Raw genomic sequence first — 14809 nt, forward strand, 5'->3', positions numbered from 1 at the left:
CTATTCGTCCCACTGACAGCCTGTTTGACCACGAACGGCCCGTTTGTCCACGGCCAATCTAAGTGACGGCCCGTGGCCCCGCCCAGTGACCACGGACAGCCTGTTCGTTCCACTGACAGCCTGCTTGACCACGAACGGCCCGTCCGTCCACGGCCAATCTAAGTGACGGCCCGTGGCCCCGCCTAGTTACCACGGACAGCCTATTCGTCCCACTGACAGCCTGTTTGACCACGAACGGCCCGTCTGTCCACGGCCAATCTAAGTGACGGCCCGTGGCCCCGCCCCGTGACCACGGACAGCCTATTCATCCCCCTAACCGCCTGTGTGACCACGAACAGCCTATTCATCCCACTGTGCACCTATGTGACCACGAACGGCCTATTCATCCCACTGACCGCCTGTGTGGCCACGAATGGCCTATGTGTCCCATCAGAAGAACTATGCATTATTAGACTTAAAATGGCATGTCCATGGCCAGCTTACAGGGACTCTGTCAAATAAGTTACAGGTGGGCAAAGTAAGGGCCCACCTGTAACTTATTTGACGGGGTCCAAATAGGCTGTCCGTGGTCAATGCATTAACAGGTCATATTTCATAATTACAGTGGTTTTATGAGGTGGAACCTACTGTACACCACACAGGGGACACAATACAACAGACTGATGTACATTAAAGCTATTAATTATGCATAATTAGCCTCAATATGGACTGTCCATGAACAGCCTATTTGGACCCTGTCGAATAAGTTACAGGTGGGCAAAGTAAGGGCCCACCTGTAACTTATTTGACGGGGTCCAAATAGGCTGTCCGTGGTCAATGCATTAATATGTCATATTTCATAATTACAATGGTTTTATTAGGTAAAAACGAATGTACACTAGACAGGGGCCACAATACAACACACTGATGTACATCAAAGCTATCAATTATGCATAATTAGCCTAAAAATGGAATGTCCACGAACAGCCTATTTGGACCCTGTCAAATAAGTTACAGGTGGGCAAATTAAGGGCCCACTGTAGCCTAAAAATGGACTGTCCACAGACAGCCTATTTGGACCCTGTAAAATAAGTTACAGGTGGGCAAAGTAAGGGCCCACCTGTAACTTATTTGACGGGGTCCAAATAGGCTGTCCGTGGTCAATGCATTAATAGGTCATATCTCATAATTACAATGGTTTTATGTGGTCAAACCTACTGTAAACCACACTGGGGACACACTACAGCACACTGATGTACATTAAAGCTATTAATTATGCATAATTAGCCTAAATATGGACTGTCCATGAACAGCCTATTTGGACCCTGTCGAATAAGCTATAGGTGGGATGCTGTTTTTAACTTAGACATTTTAAGCGGGTGAATCCCCGTAATGATTAGGCGATTTCATCACATGTTGTGAAGTCCCACCTGCAACTTATTTGACGGGGTCCAAATAGGCTGTTCATGGACAGTCCATATTTAGGCTAATTATGCATAATTAATAGAACACTTTATATTACTGTACAGGAAACCTCAATGGTCATTTGTTTTATTTTTATCCTTTTCTAAAGAGATTAAACCACAAACATCCCTACAAGTGCACTGACCTGCTCAACAGAAAATCGCATACGAAATTTTTGCAAAAACCACCCACAGTTTCCGCCCAGTTTCGAACTGGGGACTTTTCGCGTGTGAGGCGAACGTGATAACCACTACACTACAAACACGTCTTCAGGTTGCAGACATAAATCTTTAGGCGCACAATTATTAAAAAGCATATAAAGGAAGTGAGCGCTGCTAGTACCTAGCGTGGCAAACAGTTTAAATTTTCTGTCAGAATCCAACTACTGTTTCTGCTCGGTTTCGAACCGAGGACCTTTCACGTGTTAGGCGAACGTGATGAACACTACACTACAGAAACCTATTGATGAGGCAAATGTGCTTTTTAGAAGATGGCTCCTTCCCATAATCTGCTCTGCAAGCAGTGTGACAGTCTGTGAATTCCACAAACAACAGAACAGAGTTCATTCGGCATGGCAGTCTGCCTACAGCTCCTTGGTACGATGGCCTTCACCTGTCTCAAAAGTAAGGGTTTTGTAGTGAATTGCAGCATTTATATTTAAAATGCATCCACTTGTTTCCACCCAGTTTTGAACTGAGGACCTTTCGCGTGTAAAGCAAACGTGATAACCACTACACTACGGAAACTTGATTTGGACGTCCGTCTCACCTCTTCTAGGGTACGCTTGTTCAAAAGCGACTGAAACTATAGACTGCCCAGTGTTTTAAACATGGCAAAAAGCTGCTAATTTTGTTGGCAGACCAAACATTTTTTATTACTGTACAGGAAACCTCAACGGTCATTTGTTTTATTTTGTACTGACCTGCTCAACAGAAAATCGCATATGAAATTTTTGCAAAAACCACCCACAGGCATGGCAGTCTGCCTACAGATCCTTGGTACGATGGCCTTCACCTGTCTCAAAAGCAAGGGTTTTGTAGCGAATTGGAGCATTAAATTTAAAATGCCTCCACTTGTTTCCGCCCAGTTTTGAACTGAGGACCTGTCGCGTGTAAAGCAAACGTGATAACCACTACACTACGGAAGTCGGGAGCCCGGCGAAATCCGGCCCCCTCGCTCGCGATACGGGCGTCGGGCACAGGGGGGCGACTCGCCGACCGCCCTCAGTCGATTCGACGCGCGCCGAAAAGGTTGCGGGCGGGCGTCCACGGAGCGCACGCGCATCCCCCTGACCGCCCTTTCGCGAAATTCCCTGACCGCACCTACCGACCACGGAGCGCCCGTCCGTCCCACCTTTGACCTGCGAACAGCCCCCTGGCCATGCCCACTGACACGAACAGCCTATTCTTCCCACCGACCGCCTGTGTGACCACGAACGGCCTTTTCGGAAATGATCGCTGCACCCACCTAGCGTGGCAAACAGTTAAAATTTTCTGTCAGAATCCAACCACTGTTTCTGCTCGGTTTCGCGTGTTAGGCGAATGTGATGACCACTACACTACAGAAACCTATTGATGAGGCACATGTGCTTTTAGAAGATGGCTCCTTCCCATTTGGTGGTTCTAGATCGGTTCCAAATATGTGTTTCAGCAAAACGGTTTGAAGGAAACCCCCGATCGGCCCGAAACTGACGTATGCGTCCCGTCACGGGCCCCTGGGACGGGTTCTAGAGTTCCGCGTCCCTCTGACCTTTTTTCGCGCTAATTGGCCACCAACAGCCCCATGGAATAAGTTGCACGTGGGACGTCAAATAAACAGGGGCCAAAAGGGGTCGAAAGGTCGCAGCGGCCCCAAATTCGGCACGGCGGTAGTCCGGGGGCCCCCGGTTCTAGATCACGGGTTTGGTGGTTCTAGATCGGTTCTAAGTATGTGTTTCAGCAAAACGGTTCGAAGGAAACGCCCGATCGGCCCGAAACTGACATATGCGTCCCTTCACGGGCCCCGGGGACGGGTTCTAGAGTTCCGTGCCCAAAACTGCTCGTTTGGCCGAAAAAAGCCCCCCTTGACCTGGAAGCGCCTGTGAAGTTAAAACTGAATAAGTTGCACGTGGGAGGGCGGAAATACAGGGGTCGAAAGGTCGCACCGCCTCCAAATTCGCCGCCCTGGTAGTCGAGGGGCCCCTGGTTCTAGATCCCGGATCGCAGGGTTCAAGATCGGTTCCAAGTGTATAATTTTTTTGTGCAAAAATCTCCTCACTTTTGGTCCTACTGAGCATATGTCTTTCTGTGTGTGCAAGAGGGCTGCCACTAATTGGACCATGTCCTCGGTGAAGGGTGGACAGAAAGGTCCGATCGGCCCGAAACTGACGTATGCGTCAACCGGGGCCCCCGGTTCTAGATCACGGGTTTGGTGGTTCTAGATCGGTTTGTGTTTCAGCCAAACGCTTTGAAGGAAACGCCCGATCGGCCCGAAACCGACACGCGGGTCTCGTCACGGGCCCCGGGGACGGGTTCTAGAGTTCCGCGTCCCTCTGACCTTTTTTCGCGCTAATTGGCCACCAAAAGCCCCATGGAATAAGTTGCACGTGGGACGTCAAATAAACAGTCGCCCTAAGGGGTCAAAAGTTCGCAGGACCTCGAGATTGGTCACGGACGACCGCCACGGGCCCCCGAATCGGGCCCCGGAGTATCGTGGCTCTAGATGCTTCCTGAGCCTAGTAGGCCGTCTAATCCTAACTGCTGAATTAACCCTTGCAGACACATGCTCCCATAGAGATCAATGGGAGACAGAGAGGTGCATAAAAAATAGCTAAAAATAAACTTGGCATGCCTCGGCCCTCTGTCTGTCGCAGAGGGCCACGTGACGCAACTTTTTGTAGAGTTTGGGGCCCCTCGGACCCACTGTCACGTGCAACTTATCCCATTCATTTTCATAGGCGCTTGGTGGACATCCCCACGCAACGGTCCCAATAGCTCCGAATGGCTCCGATTTGAAATCTGTGGCCCCTCAGGGTCCCCTCAGACGGTCCACAAAGACTGGGGTCCGTAGTACCCCGTTAAGTGCGTTACAGTCAAAAACAGCATCCCATCTGTAACCTATTTGACGGGTGCCCTAAATGCTGTCCGTGGACAGTCCATTTTTAGGCTAATTATGTATAATTATTAGCTTTAATGTACATCAGTGTGTTGTATTGTGTCCCCTGTGTGGTGTACAGTAGGTTTCACCTCATAAAACCACTGTAATTATGAAATATGACCTGTTAATGCATTGACCACGGACAGCCTATTTGGACCCCGTCAAATAAGTTGCAGGTGGGACTTCACCACATGTGATGAAATCGCCTAATCATTACGGGGATTCAACCGCTGAAAATGTCTAAGTTAAAAACAGCATCCCACCTGGATGGAATGGAGTTCCGACTGATCCTGGCACGAAGGTGAGTATACTGAAATGATTTAGGCCTGCTCTTCTCCCTGGCCCTGCTCCTCTCACTGCACCTGCATCTCTCACTGCATCTCTCACTGCTCCTGCATCTCTCACTGCTCCTGCACCTCTCACTGCATCTCTCACTGCTCCTGCACCTCTCACTGCACCTGCATCTCTCACTGCTCCTGCACCTCTCACTGGCCCTCATTTATCAAAAGTGCATACACCAAATTTCCAGCGTACACCCAAAACCACGGTGACTTTGATATTTATCAATATGGACGTTGGCGTACGGCACGCTCAAATCCTACGCCAGGTCAGGAGGTGGTTTACATGTACGCACGTTTTGAGTTAGTGCGGAAAGGCAATTGATGTGCCATAGGCACTGGGGTCCTATCCAGGAGCCCGCGGCAGCACGTCCATTGCACATGGCGCCCCAGCCTGTGGAGGAGGCATCTGTCATTACAACAACATGCCGCGAAGCTCGTTCCAGAGGCACTCCGGCCCGTAGAAAACTGAGGTTCGACCACGGGGTGAAGGTCTGACGGCAGGTCGGAGTAACTGGTACTCGGAAAGTGCCGTGTTGCCATGCCCACCTCGGGACTCGGTCGCGAAGCCAAAGCTGAAGCGGTCTCATATGGAGCAATCCGAGCGGCGTTACCGCGGTTGCAGATGCCATATGCCCCAGGAGCCTCTGAAAAAGTTTCAGTGGAACCGCACTCTTGCCCTCGAACTGTCTCAGACAAGTCAGCAGTGACTGCACACGCTTGCTCGTAAGCTGCGCGGACATGGCAACCGAGTCGATTTCCATACCGAGAAAAGAGATCCTCTGCACGGGGCAGAGTTTGCTCTTCTCACAGTTGACCCGAAGGCCCAGACGGGCTAGGTGCCGGAGCACTAGATACCTGTGTTCGCAAACCTGATCTCGAGAGTGGGCTAGGATCAGCCAGTCGCCGAGATAGTTCAGGATGCGAACCCCGTGTTCCCAGAGGAGAACAAGGGCTGCCTCAACGATCTTCGTGATGACGCGAGGAGACAGGGCTAGCCCGAACAGGAGAACCGCGTACTGATATGCCTGCCCCTCGAAAGCAAACCGAAGGAACGGTCTGTGAGGAGGGAGAATGGAGAGATGAATGTAGGCGTCCTTCAGGTCGATCGCTGCAAACCAATCCTGGGGCCGTACACATTCAAAAATGCGCTTGGCAGTGAGCATCTTGAACGGCAGCCTGTGAAGGGAGCGGTTCAGCACGCGCAGGTCCAGGATTGGCCTTAACCCACCGGTTTTCTTCGGGACAATGAAGTACGGGCTGTAGAAGCCGGACCTCATTTCGGCTGGAGGGACAGTCTCGATCGCACCCTTCGCCAGCAGGGTGGCAACCTCCGCTCTCATGATAGGGGCATTGCCACCGAACAAAGTGGAGCGGACTCCCCTGAAACGGGGAGGAGACCGCGCAAACTGAATCGCGTAGCCGAGCCTGATCGTTCGTGCGACCCAGCGGGACAGGTTGGGAAGCTCTAGCCAGGCTCCCAAGAACTGTACCAGCGGGGTCATGCGAACCACAGACTTCCCGTCGGTGGGGCAGCGAGGCGGAATGACTGTCCCGGACGTGGACGGCATAGCGGCCCGGTGTCGGGGCATAGTCATTGAACGCGTCCTGACAGAGGAGACCAGGGAAGGACGAACGTTCCACGGGGGTCTGCTCTGCCAGTGGGCTGGCGACAGAGGGGGACGAGAGCTGCACGGTCCGGGGACGGCGCGTGCTGTCATCCGGCTCTAGAACAGAGGCGGACGAGGGGTGCACGGCTCGGGGGCGGCGCACCGTGTCGTCCGAGAACTCTGTGTGCTCAGGGATGAACATGTCACTTCTCTCTTTAACCACATTAGGGTGCTGCCCACCAGGGGGTGAGCAGCGGGGAGTGGAGAACAAAAGATTCTCCCCCGGCCCTCCACCGGGGGAAGGAGTGGTCCTGCTACCATCTCCTGAAAAGTGACAGTCATCCCTGTCCAGAGAATCTCGCTCATCTGTAAAGCTGACAGTTCAGAGATGGCTTGTGGAACGAAGAATAAAACTTGGCTCCGAAGCAAAAAACATACCTGCATGTTGCCGGCGTCCTCCTTTTATACCCACGAGGTAGGGCGGTGATACGCTATGCAAATTCCGCAGACCCATGGCATTTCTTTGCCATTGGCTCTTTTGTAATACTCGAAGTTGATAGGCTTTATAAGCGAAACCCCATTCGTCGTCATCCGACGTAACTCGGAGTGACAACGAAAGGGAACAAAAGTTTTATAAATCTGTGTGTAATGTTAATGAAAAGTGCAATATGGGAGAGAAGAACTGTGGCTAAAAAGGAAAAAATTGTGTTGGATGTTTGGACTGTGTTTGAAAGGAAACCTGAATTATATATGGAAAGACTGTATTTGTATTTTAAAGGTGAAAATATTGTGCATGCTTTTTATGATGTTTTTACCCCAAAAGTTTGTTGTGTTTTAAAAGATTTAATGTGGAAGCTGCCCGGAAGTGAAGGAGTTTTTTAAAAAATGTGTATGTAAATGGAAGATATGTGATGTATAGATGTATGTAGAAGAAAATATGTATTTTTTATTGTATTTATTTTTATTGTATTTTATTGATTGAAATTTCTTAATAAAAAAAAATAAAATAAAAAAAAAAGTCACGCCCGATCTCGTCCAATCTCGGAAGCTAAGCAGGGTCGGGCCTGGTTAGTACTTGGATGGGAGACCGCCTGGGAATATCAGGTGCTGTGAGCTTTTTTGTTTTCTTCACTAATGGTTTAACCTTTTAAATAGCCCAATTTTGGCAGCAGTTTTCGCTTACGGCCATACCACCACGCCCGATCTCGTCTGATCTCGGAAGCTAAGCAGGGTCGGGCCTGGTTAGTACTTGGATGGGAGGATGCCTGGGAATGGCCCATGACCCCTCCAAGTCCTTATCCTGGGTCCTGATCACCTTGGAAACAAAGTAAACAGATCAGCAGGAGGGAGGAGAGAGGGGAGGAGAGATGAGAGAGGGGAGGGGCCAAATGGAAATATGTTTTCACACTTCAGGACATCAATATCTTAAGTCTTGTTTACCTCTAAAATGGTTTACTGTTCTTTTTTTTTAAAATCTTTTTTATGTTTTTGTGAATAAGATAATAAAACATTCAAGTCAGAGATTTTGGTCTTCATTAAGTATAATATGATGTCTGTCACGTAATGTAACAAACATAATGCTTCAATTAAAACAATAAAAAACAAGTAATAAAATAAATGTGTTTGCTCATATCTGTTTGAAGTATAAATGGATGCACTTACAAATAAACTTGAGACTTTTAGTTACAATGTTTGCAAGATCACTTAAAAAAGCTAATTAACTATATTAGGCTACTTGAACAAAGTGTAATTTGCTCATGATATTATCCACTCTATAGGCCCTATTCGCCCTGTAAGGAAGCATGTAAAATGTACTCATAAAAGGGCCTTAATGGATTTTAAGACTTAACTTTTCCTATCTTTGGCTATTGGACAAATGGGGAAACAGCAGTGAGAGGAATCATATATTTGGAAACATTATTTTTTTTTATTTGGTCAACAATATATATCTACATATCAGAAATAAATAAACAACTCAACAATAATAACAATAACACAGGTAACAAGGAAGACAGAATAGAATTAAGATTAAGTAATTTAGCAGAAAATATAGCAAAATAGGTACTAATAAGTTATAATTTACAGGATTTGTTCAACAATATTTATCTACATATCAGAAATAAATAAACAACAACAATAATAACAATAACAGGTAACAAGGTAAACAGAATAGAATTAACATTAATTATTAAGTAATTTAGCAGAAAATATAGCAAAATAGGTACCAAGTTATTATTTATAGGATTTGTTCAACAATATATATCTACATATCAGAAATAAATAAACAACACAACCATAATAACAATAACACAGGTAACAAGGTAAACAGAATAGAATAAACATTAATTATTAAGTAATTTAGCAGAAAATATAGCAAAAAAGGTACTAATAAGTTATTATTTACAGGATTTTTATATATATTTACAAGATTTATACATGTACACATTGAGCAATATACAATATACATACAATATATACAAAGGGATGAGGTAATGCAGTGCAATAGTATGCAATGTTAAGCAGATATTTACATTCACTAAAAACACATCTTTTTTGGCAAATTAAATTACATTGTAACCCACAAAGTGCAAATAATGTTGATGACATGTAAATCTGTGCACAGGTAATTCTGAATAACCCACACCATGTCTAAACCAGGACCAAATAACAACCCCAATTCCAATTAAACTGGGACATTATGTAAAACATAAATAAAACCAGAATACATTCATTTGGAAATCCTTTTCAACCTGTATTCAATTTAATACATTACAAAGACAAGATACAGCTTTTTTGGAACTATTGCAGGCATCAAATTCAAAGTGAGTGAGTATTTGCAAAAAACAATAAAGTTTATCAGTTTGAACATTAAATATCTTGTCTTTGTGGTGTATTCAATTGAACATAGGTTGAAAAGGATTTGCAAATCATTGTTTTCTGGTTTTATTTACGTTTTACACAATGTCCCAACTTCATTGGAATTGTTGTAGGTAAGTACAACTGGGATTAAACCAGGTCTAAATCATGGCCAAACTAGGGCAAAATATAAACTAGGTCTAATCCAGGTCTGAATCAGGTCCAAACCATACCCCAGAAATCTGCTATTGTGATTTGGGGGATGAAATTGAAGATGTAGTTGACTCTCTAGTTGTTATTTTTTCTTCTTTTTAAGTTCCTCATCTACTACACTGAAACTGTCATTTGGTCCTCTAAACGTTTGTGTCCTATTGAAGTCCATTATATGGAGAAAAAGCCTGGAATGTTTTCATCAAAAAACTTAATTTCTTTTCGACTGAAGAAAGAAAGACATGGACATCTTGGATGACATGGGGGTGAGTAAATTATCAGCAAAAGTTTTTTTTTTTTTAAGTGAACTAATCCTTTAACGTTATCTTAGTAGCTATAACTTATAGAAAGAGTGCAACCTTATAAAGTTACATGTATTGCAAAATACATAATGATTTGAGGACCAAGTTTGTAGTCAAAGTATGGGCAGGCCATAGTCAATGTAAAGCATATTGTTGATGTTTCGTCCCTATTAGTGAATGTTCCATAACTGTTTATAATCCGCCGTCATCGGTGGTCCTGCTTACTAGCCTGCGCGTTCACCGGCAGGCTCCGCTGTGGGGGAGGAGCTGTGGAGGGAGGGCTGTAGCGCAGCAGAGAGCAAGGGGGTTGGAACTGTAAATTGTGCTTGTTCAAATTTTCAGGCTAAGTCAACATTTTCTCAAAACTCCCTACTGCAGCTTTAACTTCAAGAATTGATACAATACACATACCTTTTTTGTACCATCAATGCAGAGGATTTCTCCAGTCACACTGAGGATTGAGGCTCTGTACACAGGCATCTTCTCCATCTCCATGATCATGTGTGCACGTCTCAGCACACAGGCAGAAGGAAGGGGAGTCCGGGGCAGAGGAGGGGTGTAAGTACCAGCAGCTTTGACAAAGGACAGGATGCTCTTCTGAGACGATGCAGATCCAGCTGTGTGGGCTTCGTACAGGAGAGTCTGGTACAGGTCACGGCGCTCCACATACCACTCATCATGTCCCTGCTGCAGCAGTCTCTGGACTTTGTTCATGGACACACTGTTGACCCTGTCATTCAGAAGAGTAACCACGCCTTTGTCAATAGCACGCTTCCCACACAGTATGGCAGGAAACATGCTTCTGATGGCCGGGGCCAGGTTCATCACAATCTTGGGACTGTGTGCCAGCCAAATGTACTGCTGAACATGATGACTGTCCTCATCTTCACTGTCTGCTTCACTATGTGTCTTACTCACTGCCCGCCTCATCTTTTCACAATGTGAAGACTTCAGCTTCTCCGTCAACAGGGTGTAATTGTACTTCATCCCACACACTTGCCTGGCATAACTACCAAAGCCTTTCTTCTCAAGGTATTCACCTGGTGGTGCAGGGCAGTTGGAGCTAGGGCAGCAGATCTTGGCTTGCATCACACCAACTAGGCGCCAGAACAAGGCAGGGGTTGTGAAAAAGGCCATCATGTTGGGCAGTCCTCCCTTGACAGAAGTAGGAATTGGGGGTGGGTGGAACTCCATCTTCTCCTTTAAAAGCCTTCTCTCCAAAATCTCTCCTTTGGCATTCTTGTACTTGGAAGGCCTCTTAAACAGACCATACATCTCATCACATTTCAGCCACCTGATGTTAGGAGGAGCCATACCATTGGCTTGTGTAGATGGAGGTGGATGCTCCCAGTATTTCTGCCAGCCCTCCAGCAAGATGCCACCGGTTTCTGAGGCAGAGGTGTCTACAGGGGAAGAAGGTCTTCCCTGAGATGTGCTGAGGCTGTGGGAAGAGTCCTGTCTCACAGCCGGTGTGAGCTCTCCCCAGGTGGTCAGCCGTGTGGAGACCGCTACCTCAGAATCTTCAAGGACTGTCTCTGTAGAAAAAATCAGACAAAATGTATTGAGCACATTGCGTAAGATGTGAATATAATGACAAACACTAGCATTATCACAATAAACAAATTTTGTTTCTTTTTTCCATGTTATCAGATCTTATTTTAGAGAACACAAATTATATTTGATACAAACATTTTAGTATAGACCTGCTACAAAAAATATAGGCAATAGTTTAAAACAAATCCAACATATCACATCAAATTAAATTGATTTGTGTATGCGTTATCTAAATGCCAACAAAGAATTTAGACATTAATCTGTTACACTGAAAAAGGGCAGCTAGCTTGATAATATCCCTCACCCTGTTGAAAATTAAAGTGAAATACTAAACCTACTATCGTCATTATCAGTGCCATAAAATGTGTGATATTTCTGTAGTGTATTTAGTCAGATGTTTGAAATACATCAGTAAGAAAATGTTATATGAATTTTAAAATAAGAGTTATGGCGAGTTAAATTTTAAATACCTGCAGCTGCCAACAATTCAGCATCACTGGCATAGTCAGGATCCTGCTGGAACTTGGAAAGGGTAGATTCAGCCTTCTTTCCTTTGTCTTTCCTTGACTCCTGTTCATGCAGAAAATAAAGAAATTGTATAAAAACACATACAAAGTTGTATTGTACCACATAAACACAAGTACTTACACTGTTACCACTTCCTATGTCTAAAGCACAAGCTTTTGTGCAGAGTAAACATTGATGATTTTACTATCGAAGGTGCATTACATGTGCCTAACTGATTTACACATGCACTACATTGTTTTTATAAACAAAAAAGTAAATATAATTTAATCTCAGTTAACTCTTCCGAGTCGCCGATCACGCCGGCGTGATCAAGTCACATGACCAGTTTAAGACGTCGAACCATAAAAACAAAGTCTCGTTGAGCACTGCCGTCCACTTCTGTCGAAAGTGCTGGCTTGAAACTCTATTCTACTTTTTGTTTTGTGTTGATTGACCAAGTAAAAACGGAGATATGATCATTTAAACTTTATATAAAAAAATATTGAAAAATATTGACGCGTTCGTAAAAGAACGCAAGATGGGATGCGACAGGCGTTGCATTTATTCTAATAACTTTGTCGGTTTTTGTCATAAAACAAAACGGAGAAAAATGTGTAAATCTGCTGAATCTGCTCTTCAGGCTGCACACTTTAGGGAGTGGAGGAGGAGCCAACTGAGCAAAGAAGCGAAATTGAAAGGCGGGAGATTGACAGAGTTGACAAGGAGAGACGTACTGAGAGAGATATTATTGCTAGTTTAGAGGAGTGGAGTAGTGTAGATAGTTTAGGTAGTTTAGGAGTAGATTTAGAGTTTTTTGTGGAAGTAAAATGAAGCAAATGTTTTCGGTTGAACAAGCCCTCGACTTGTTCTATCGATTGGACGACCAGGACGCTGTTTACAGTTCATCGTCGGAATCAGAAAGTGGTGATGATGAGATTGACGACTCGGCTTTTGTGGTTCACAACGAGAGGTGAGACAAACTTTTTGTGAACATTTATTGCTAGCTTATTGTATATTATATTGTGTGTGTGTGTGTGTGTGTGTGTGTGTGTGTGTGTGTGTGTGTGTGTGTGTGTGCGCGCCCGCGCGTGTGTGTGTGCGCGCGCGCACGTGTGTGTTTCCGTGCGTGCGTGTGTGTGTGTGTTTTTCTGTCTTTGTCTCTGTGTGTGTGTGTGTGTGTGTGTGTGTGTGTGTGTCTGTGTATGTCTGTGTATCTGTCTGTCTGTCTGTCTGTGTGTGTGTGTCTGTCTCTGTCTGTCTGTCTGTCTGTCTGTCTGTCTGTGTGTGTCTTTGTCTGTGTGTCTCTGTCTGTCTGTGTGTGTCTGTCTGTTATTGTACATTGTGTATTGTACTGTACATTTATTGCTAGCTTATTGTATATTATATTGTGTGTGTGTGTGTGTGTGTGTCAGTCTGTGTGTGTGTGTGTGTGTGTGTGTGTGTGTGTGTGTGTGTGTGTGTGTGTGTGTGTGTGTGTGTGTGTGTGTGTGTGTGTGTGTGTGTGTGTCTCTTTGTCTGTGTGTGTGTGTGTGTGGCTGTGTGAACAAGAATTTCATTGCCAACGACTTCTTCACTGTAATTGTTGTGCATATGTGCCAATGAGCATCTTGTACTTTGATGTACAATCTTTAATCATTTTACATGTGTCTTGACATGTACAGAGATGATGAGCAGCCTGGTTCATCTACCACTCCGACAACAAGCAGACAGAGGCCTACACAGAGAGGGGGTGGAAGGAAGAGTCAAACCAGATCAAGATCTCCAGCAAAGTCAGGACAGCCACACCACAGTTCTGAGCCCTGGAAAACCGAGAGTGATCCTGATACTGCCCCACAAACCAGTAGGTTCATGCCCCGCAGAACACCAGGAGCCCAGGTGAATATGCATTCAGTACACTCACCAATGGACCTGTTCCAGCTGTACTTTACCAGGAATACCATGAAGACACTCTGCAAAAACACCAACAAGCAGGCAGCAAAAAAACAGGAAATGGGGAATAAGTACAAATGGACTGATGTTGAAGTTGAGGAACTATACAAATACCTAGGTCTCCTCATGTACACATCATTAGTGTCACTGCCAAATCTCCAGGACTACTGGAGAAAAAACCACTTCATGTCTGTGCCGTTTCCAGCCACTGTCATGACAAGAGACAGATTCAGGGCGTTATCGTGGAACATCCACCTCAGTGATCCAGAGGAGGATGTCAAAAATGACCAGAAGAAGGGAACACCACAGCATGACAAGCTGTTCAGAATCCAACCTCTGATGGATGACATTCGGAATGCCTGCAACGCTCATTACCACCCAAGGAAGGAACTGGCAGTCGATGAGAGAATGGTGGCAACCAAAGCAAAAACTGGCATGACCCAATATATGAAGGACAAACCAACAAAATGGGGGATCAAGCTGTTTGTGTTGGCAGAGTCAAGTAATGGCTACACACTCAACTTCAACCTGTATGTGGGCAAGTCACACACACCAAGCGTGCATGGACTGTCGTATGATGCTGTCATTGACCTCATTCAGCCATCACATCTTGGGACAGGATACCATATTTATATGGACAACTTCTACACAAGCCCCAAACTGTTCCTTGGTTTGGCTAACATTAACTTTGGAGCCTGTGGTACTTACAGGGACAACAGGAAAGGGTGTCCAAGTAAAAGAGCAAATGCCCTCAACAAATAATCCAAGAGAGGCACCATAAGATGGATCAGAGAGGGCCCCCTGGTCTTTGTGAAGTGGATGGACACACGGGAGGTGTCGCTGTGCTCCACAATCCATCCAGCGTTTTCTGGTGAGGCTGTCCAGAGGAGAGTGAAGGGTGGAGATGGACACTGGGCAGTGAAAG

At 45.4% G+C, this 14809-nt stretch overlaps 1 non-coding gene across 1 annotated transcript; it reads right to left on the reverse strand.

Moving 5' to 3' along the window:
* Positions 1-2116: 2116 nt before the first annotated feature.
* On the reverse strand, positions 2117-2189 carry trnav-uac (transfer RNA valine (anticodon UAC)). Its single transcript has one exon. It is a non-coding gene; the product is annotated as a tRNA-Val (tRNA).
* Positions 2190-14809: the final 12620 nt, after the last annotated feature.

This window comes from Siphateles boraxobius, unplaced genomic scaffold (assembly GCF_051911475.1).
Source record: "Siphateles boraxobius isolate OS27281-9 unplaced genomic scaffold, OSU_SipBor_1 39, whole genome shotgun sequence".
NCBI lineage: Eukaryota > Metazoa > Chordata > Actinopteri > Cypriniformes > Leuciscidae > Siphateles > Siphateles boraxobius.